Source organism: Entelurus aequoreus, linkage group LG01 (assembly GCF_033978785.1).
Source record: "Entelurus aequoreus isolate RoL-2023_Sb linkage group LG01, RoL_Eaeq_v1.1, whole genome shotgun sequence".
Classification (NCBI taxonomy): domain Eukaryota; kingdom Metazoa; phylum Chordata; class Actinopteri; order Syngnathiformes; family Syngnathidae; genus Entelurus; species Entelurus aequoreus.
Genome location: NC_084731.1, coordinates 56,737,936 through 56,746,956, shown reverse-complemented (window position 1 = coordinate 56,746,956; position 9,021 = coordinate 56,737,936). Strand labels below are relative to the sequence as shown.

Genomic DNA, 9,021 nt, shown 5'->3' with positions numbered 1-9,021 from the left:
CAAACAATTGCTGCATGCTTGCTGCTTGTTGTCTTCTTCTGCAGTACCTGTCTCCTGCAGTACTGGTAGTCGCAAGAAGGATCACTAGCGCCCTCTACCACCAGGAGGCGGGAGTCATTTAATGACTCATATTTGACCCGGCGGAAGTGCCAAGCATGCGCTAATTATTTTGCGAAACGAATTTGACCCGGCTGTAATTCTAGGCAGGCGAATACTATATTCCCGGCGCCAATTCAAGGAAATACGGTATATATATATATATATATATATATATATATATATATATATATATATATATATATATATATATATATATATATATATATACACACATATGTACACATGTATGTACACACACACACACACACACATATATATATATATATGTATACATAGATAGATAAATAGATAGATAGATAGACAGATAGGTAGGTAGATAGATAGATAGATAGATAGATAGATAGATAGATAGATAGATAGATAGATAGATAGATAGATAGATAGATAGATAGATAGATAGATAGATAGATAGATAGATAGATAGATAGATAGATAGATAGATAGATACATGTTTTTCTCTAAATTTGGCCCCCCGAGTCAATAAATATTGCCCAGGCCTGTACTACAGGATACTATTGGGGGCTGTTGCATTTGTTCTCTAAATGCCCAAAGTGAAGTCGCAACAGGCAAATAAAAAGCTCAGGTGCTATCTGCTTAATATAATCCATATAAAAAAGGAGCAGAAAAGACTCCCGGCCATTCCGTCCCTTAAACCTGTTATCGTTCTTCAAAGCTGAGCCGTCTCTTGCTTTCTTTCCCGCTTCAAGGCTGCTTTATTGTATTGCAATCGAAAAGTGTTCTTATTGTTTGGTGTTTTTCGTCATATTTGATTGTCTGGGAAGAAATCCTCACGCTGGTGGTCTGGCGAACAAAGCCAATGAGGGCTGGTTTGATAAAGAAACACTTAAACGGGACGCTATCTGCCCTTGATAAGTCGGCCCTAAATACCAAGCGGGTATGCGACAAACTGCCGTGAGCCGGGGGAACAATGACAAAATGCAAGGACGTGTTTCAAATGCTGCACAATAGAAAACCGGCGACTTCAGATGCAATATTGCGCGTCGGCGCCGACTCCTCCCTCGAACGCTCCCGCTCTCCCTTTGTGCGGCCGTTACAAATGGCCGCGCGTAGGAAATGAGAGGACTGTTATTTCAAACTTAATAATGTTACACGACTCCATTAAGCAAACGCCGCTCTATCAAACTCCCACCATCTCCGGCGATAATTTAATCACCAAATGCCAAACTGCCACGCCACATTTAGGTGTAATTTTCATCCATGCAAAGGTAATTTGTTTCGGTATTATGAATTAATTAAAGCCTAACAAAGATGGAGGAGGCTGTAGAATGTCTAATCAACAGGCCCTTGAAGACTGATTGATTCTTGCTCCTCCGCTCCGTGGCCTATCGTGCTTTGTCGTTCTTGTCGCATCTTCCTTCGGGTTTCATCTTCTTTGGATGGCGCACTAATTCTGTGGGCGGGGTGATGCGGACATTAAAGTCAGTTTGATGGCACGACTGTGCAAACACCTGTCTTCACTCTTGACCAGCGAGCATATTGACTTTTCACTTGCTCCGTCTACAGCCAGCCATTATTTTGACTGATGTCTTAAAGGGGAACTGCACTTTTTTTGGAGAGACAAAAAAACATACAGTACAGGCCAAAAGTTTGGACACACCTTCTCATTCAATGTGTTTTCTTCATTTTCATGACTATTTACATTGTAGATTGTCACTGAAGGCATCAAAACTATGAAGGAACACATGTGGAGTTATGTACTTAACACAAACAAGGTGAAATAACCGAAAACATGTTTTATATGCTAGTTTCTTCGAAATAGCCACCCTTTGCTCTGATTACTGCTTTGCGCACTCTTGGCATTCTCTCCATGAGCTTCAAGAGGTAGTCACCTAAAATGATTTTCACTTCACAGGTGTGATTGAAGCTCATCAAGAGAAAGCCAAGAGTTTGCAAAACACAGCTATGCACACTTTTGGCATTCTCTATAAGAGTATAAGAGTGTGCAAATAATAGAATAGAAAATACACACATTTTGTCTTTTCTATTCTATTATTTTGTCAACATTATGTTCATTTACCAGAGGTGGGACCAAGTCATTGCTTTGCAAGTCACAAGTAAGTCTCAAGTCTTTGCCCTCAAGTCTCGAGTCAAGTCCCGAGTCAAGACAGGCAAGTCCCGAGTCAAGTCCAAAGTCAAGACTGGAAAGTCTCAAGTCAAGTCACAAGTCCTGCATTTTGAGTTTCGAGTCCTTTCAAGTCCTTTTAACCACAGACTAATATTTTTACACAGATTGTGTATGCTTTTAAACCGCTGTATTTATTTATTAAAACAAGTGCATTTGAAATAGCATGAAAAAAAATAGTACTGACATTGCAATTCATAATAGCACTATTAATCAGTCATTTTAATAGTTTAAACAATTTTAAACATTTAACTCATTCCTTTACAGAATAAACACATTTGCAAAAACAAGTGTAACTGTACTTATTTGTACAAAAGTGTTAACATTGTATTTCCATGGCATATTGCATTGTAACTAGTTCCACAGCAGTTTCTATCCTGTTCTTACCTTATCTCATTGATCTCATCTCATACTGTATGTGTGTTGATGTGTGCGTACACATGAAAAACATAACAAATACATGAACATAACAATGAACAGAGTTGTACTTTTTAGATGTCAGGGCCCTATGCAATATGTACACATATTCTTAATATAGTATACATTTTAACTGACCTTTATTTGACTATGTTTGTCTTTTTGTAGGTGGCTAAAATACGCGGTGCTGCTGACCGCCGTCTAATGTTACGTTACTGTGTGTGATACATTGCCTAACGTAGCGTTAAGTATAGGTACCTCATGCAACCCTGCTTAAAAAAATCACTTGACAAAAAGTATGAATAAGGTAGCAAACTGCAGTGGACGCAACATATTGCTGTGTTTGAAATGATGTTATAACCATAGACATCTTATAAGTAGACGCAGTATTGGTTGCTGTGACGCAAGCAAATTGCATCTAGAAGTGGTGATGAGGAGCCGGCGAGCAGCCTAAACTGACAGTTGACAGGTAGACAGCGTTTTCCTGCTCAAATGAGCGGACTGTTGAAAATAGGAATCGGGGGATTACTTTTCACAAGTAAGATTTAACATTAATGTACTATTGGTTGTATTTTATGAAAATAACATTACCACAGAGTTGAGAAGGAGCAAAGATCTTCAATATTTGTATGTGAAAATCACAAAGAAATCTTCTGGGGGAGGATGACACCCCTACAGGGGTTTGGTTTACAAACTTTCAGCCCCACCTAAAACAAAATTCACCAGCCGCCACTGATTATGATGCATTCTCATTTTAGGCAAAATATAAGACAACACTTTCTTAACAGTATAAGTGTAACCAGGAATAAGTCTTCAAGTAACAATATTCAAATACTAACATTGTTGGGTAAGACAGCATTTGGTTTTATTCTGAATCCAGTGAAAGAGATTGGTGGTTTTAGCTGATATAAAGAGTTTCAGGTGTTTATATATGTTTAAGTATTTGGCAGACGCTTTTATCCAAAGCGACATACATTAAAAATACATATATAACAATCACTGTAAACATTATCATTTAAGGGAAGAATGTAATACAAAATATCAATACAAAGTGTCAAGACAGAATAAACTCTCTGCTGCTGCAGCAACAGAGATATGGTCTATAAGATATATAGATATCTAATGTATTCATACATTGTTTATGTAGGATATACGCATGTATATATAACGTAATCATATTGTTTCTTCAACTTAAAAATAGCTGACCGTTTTTTCCCCCTTCTCTGGGCTTATATTCCCAGTTTTGATCTCGGACGTCGGGTCACTTATAGCATATAAGAATATTATATTACTGTTAAGCAAACTATGAATAATAAAACATGTGTCCGTTATCATAGCTACACGTATGACAAAAAAGTGTGTGAAAATGAGTGGTATTCAGTGAGGTAAAATGAATTAAATGCGCTGACAGTTCATTGCTCCTGCCAAATGAATTGCACTGAGTGGAGCGGATCACCACTCCAAGATGTCGGCCCCGCGTCTCGTCTGCGCCAGTAGGCAGTAGCGCTCGATGCTGCGTCTACTTATAAGATGTCTATGGTTATGACGTTAGCAGTGAGTTTACAGCCTCACTGATTTAACTACACAGCAAATAAAAGTCATGTTACTTAGCCAATAAACGTTAGCTTACATTCAAAACGTACCCTTCTTTGTGCAACTTCAAATGTCGAACGAAGTTGGAAGTTGTTGCGTCTCCGTCTGTAATATTCGAACTGCATGATTTGCATACGGCAACTCGTTTTTTGTTGACCAAGTCGTAGTTTTTATACCCGAACGAAACCAACTTTGGTATAAATCTTTCTCACTGGCGCGTTGTTTGACAACTCTTGTCCATTGGTTGTCCTGCAATTTGATTGGCTGAATGCTGTGTGATGAAAACAATGTAGATCTAATTTGATTGGCTGTTGTACTGACACGCAGCACACACGCTGATGGACAGACACGTACAAAATGAAAGCAACGGAGCGCTCCCAAATAACTTTTTAAGCTTTAGGTTTTGGGGAAAGTAGCAAGTCATGTCAAGTCAAAAGGCTCAAGTCCAAGTGAAGTCACAAGTCATTGATGTTAAAGTCTAAGTCCAGTTGCAAGTCTCTTTACATTTTGTCAAGTCGAGTCTAAAGTCATCAAATTCATGACTCGAGTCTGACTCGAGTCCAAGTCATGTGACTCGAGTCCACACCTCTGTCATTTACTGTTAATATCTGGTTATTTTCTGTTTCAACATGTTCTAGCTAGCCATGTCTTAAAGCACCTCTTCCTGAGGGCGTTTCAGTGTTATAACTTCACTTTTATCTTTTGTTTTTAAGCCAAAATGCGTCCATTCTCCCTTTTCTGTCCACACACTGTGTCTGCTTGTAAGTACTAGGTGTGTGTGCGTTGCCAAACATGCTCCTTAAAAAAATAAATACATGGGGAATTGGTACTTTTCAAACAGAGTATTGTACAATTTTTTATTCATTCGTACCGTGATACTATACTAGTACCGGTATACCATACAATCCTAATGACAATATATACACATATATATATATATATATACTTATACATATATATATATATACTTATACATATATATATACATATATATATATATATATACATATATATATATATATATATATATATATATATATATATATATATATATATATATATATATATATATATATATATATATATATATATATATATGTATATATATATATATATATATATATGTATATATATATATATATATGTATATATATATGTATATATATATATATATGTATGTATATATATATATATGTGTATATATATATATATATATATATATATATATGTATATATATATATATATATATATATATATATATATGTATATATATATATATATGTATATATATATATATGTATATATATATATATATATATGTATGTATATATATATATATATATGTATATATATGTATATATATATATATATATATATATATATATATATATATATATATATATATATATATATATATATATATATATATATATATATATATATATATATATATATATATATATATATATATCCTTTTCTTCCTAATATGACAATATGAAGCCCGTGGGGGTGTAGCCATTTGTCACTCGCTCATTCTTGCCGCTGCTTGTCCCGAAAGCCCGTGACGTGTTCTCGCATACAGGCGCCTGCCGCGGGGTAACTCGGAGTGTCCTTTTCACCCCTAAACACTGACTCGCAGATGTACAGCGCAGCAAAAAAAACACACACAAAAAAAATACATAAGAGACCATAAATCAAGGTTATAACACAGCAAAGTCATATACAGACAAGCCCTTCTCACGCACACATGTCAGTTGTTATCTGTTTTTCACATCTCCGGTGTGTACACTACAGAATGTGGCCTTTTTCCACACACTCACACACACATGATCACACCCAGACGCATACAGTAAACACAACAAATACCTTCTCATCTGCTAACAACAACATACCTCCAAGCCTACCCTTTGCTTGTACCAATATTTACCCTGCCCGCCCGAGATATGCCCGGCATTGTGCGTGGCGCAGACAATGGCCTGCAGGTTTGACAGTCAGCCAACAGTCATTGAGTGAAACTTGTATTTTGCAAACGCCGTCGACGCGTGATTAAAACTTTTCTTTAACTTTTGTGTTTGTCGGATAGCTGTAGGTGCATTCCTTGGCTGTATTGTCGAGAAGGTGGCGAGGAGGAGGAGGAGGAGGAGGGGCGATAAAAGAAAACAAACAAACTGCGAGGGAGATAAACCGAGGTAAGGAGAGGCTGGGGTCAGTGTGAAGCTGGTGCACTTGAGATAAATCACCCTGGTAAAATAAACATTGTTTAGTGACAGGCAACAGGGTGTTTTTTTATCTTCCATGTGGCGCCATGGGAAATCCAGAAAGGTTTGCATCGTCACAAACAACGCTTTTAAAGGCCTACTGAAATGATTTTTTTTTTATTTAAACGGGGATAGCAGATCCATTCTATGTGTCATACTTGATAATTTCGCGATATTGCCATATTTTTGCTGAAAGGATTTAGTAGAGAACACAGACGATAAAGTTCGCAACTTTTGGTCGCTGATAAAAAAGCCTTGCCTGTACCGGAAGTAGCGTGACGTCGCAGGTTGAAAGGGTCCTCACATTTGCACATTGTTTACACCAGCAGCGAGAGCGATTCGGACCGAGAAAGCGACGATTACCCCATTAATTTGAGCCAGGATGAAAGATTTGTGGATGAGGAAAGTGAGAGTGAAGGATTAGAGTGCAGTGCAGGACGTATCTTTTTTCGCTCTGACCGTAACGTAGGTACAAGGGCTCATTGGATTCCACACTTTCTCCTTTTTCTATTGTGGATCACAGATTTGTATTTTAAACCACCTTAAATACTATATCCTCTTGAAAATGAGAGTCGAGAACGCAAAATGGACATTCACAGTGACTTTTATCCCCACAACAATACATCGACGAAGCACTTTAGCTACGGAGCTAACGTGATAGCATCGTGCTTAACTGCAGATAGAAACAGAAGAAATAAGCCCCTGACTGGAAGGATAGACAGAAGATCAACAATACTACCAAACCCTGGACCTGTAATCACACGGTTAATGCTGTGCCGCCTGGCGAAGCCTAGCAATTGCAACCCTAGTTACGAACTAGTAATAGAGGAAACAGGTGAGTAGTAGTCAATGGTGTAGATATCGAACTGGACTAGTATCAGAATAATCCTAGTGTTTTTAAGAGCCAGTGTTGCATATCAATAATGACACAGACAACGATGAACTTGAATGTTGAATGGCCAAACATGTATTGAAAAGTGCACTTATAAATTTACAACTGCAGTATATGAAAAATAATGAACAAGAATAAGAAAAGCCGGCAGAATAGAAACCCTTGTTTCAAAGTTCCCAAAGTTTGTTTAAATAGTTCGTTGGGGCCCGTTTCTCTGTAGCTAACAGTGCACTGTATTAGTATTGTCCTACCGCACAGACCGTGGGGGAGAGGACGTCAACACTGCACCACAGTGTCCAGATTCTCAGGTAGCTCGCCACCCAGTATGCACTGGGAATCGGATTGATGGATCTGGGGAATGGGGGGAATCAGTGTTGGAGTTGGAGAGACTGCGGAGCCTCTCATCCACCTGGGCTGGAAGGGCGATGTCGTCCTCTCCACACAAGGTGCTCCAAGGAATTAAGATGGTATTTGAATCACCCAATCAAAAAACCTGACCTAACAATAGATCAGACAAGACCCAATAGCTTGTATTATTCACACACACTGGTTTCAACTGTGTTCTTAAATAACCATGAATTAGCTTAAATACTTTTAACTAGCATTAATTAGCTCAATCATGTCATTAATCACCAATCATGTATCTCAAATGCTTTGGTTTACAATGTATTTGTTTTCAAAATACGAAATATCAAAATAAAAGTTAAGCGCTTATTATAATTATTTTTTCCAATTGTTCAAATATTCAAAAATATATGAAATGTTTCTTCAAATACAAAAATACAAATACTATTTAAATGCACCTTTAAGTTCACAATTAAACGAGGTAGGTTAATTGCACAAAGTTCACATTAATGCTCAAAATTGACTTTTGTGTAGCAACTTGGAGGTATATAAGGTTACAACATGCTAAATCTCTCCCTTGCTAGCACAGGTGAGAGATGCACTAAAAAATTACCTCTTCAATCACTAAATCAAAAGTACTCAATAATCTATTACTTCAGTAAAACAAAAATAATCACAGTGTTCCCAGCATGTGCTGTAAACATGAACAAAATAAATATCACCAACACTTATGGCTCAAATAAAACATCACATCATTGTTATTCACTCACCGCTGATCAAGTGAAATGATTGCACACAAGATGTCAGTCAGTGAATATTACACTCGGATGTCACACTGCTCTACAAGGTTCAAACAACACAATATACGGATCAAAAGTTGTATAACAACATTAGAAATGTGGATGGATCGAATTGCAAGCTTATTTTCAAGCCTTACCGAGTGGATGGCCAAGGATTGATCGACAGGTTCTCCGCGTGTGTTCGCATTGCCACGCATGGACCGACAAAACCGGAAGGGGAGTTTCTCTTCTTCCACACTACAGGAAGTTGCGTCATACAATGAGTGACACGGAAGGGCTCACAGGCTCACTGATTGCCCTCTAGAAGTGACAATCATGGAGACAGGTAATTTTTACCTCTGCAATTTCTGTTAAGACACCATGTTTGTGTCAACATTTTTATGTATATTGTGTATTTTGTATTTTAACAACTTGTAGAGCAGGTTAAAAATATAAATGAATAACGTGAAGTG

General features: G+C 37.3%; 1 long non-coding RNA gene across 1 annotated transcript; it reads right to left on the bottom strand.

Moving 5' to 3' along the window:
* Positions 1-7,495: 7,495 nt before the first annotated feature.
* Positions 7,496-8,796, bottom strand: LOC133632724 (uncharacterized). Its single transcript, XR_009821698.1, has 3 exons — positions 8,707-8,796; positions 8,540-8,609; positions 7,496-7,922 (listed from the first exon to the last, which is right to left on the bottom strand). It is a non-coding gene; the product is annotated as an uncharacterized LOC133632724 (long non-coding RNA).
* Between the last annotated feature and the right edge of the window lie 225 nt (positions 8,797-9,021).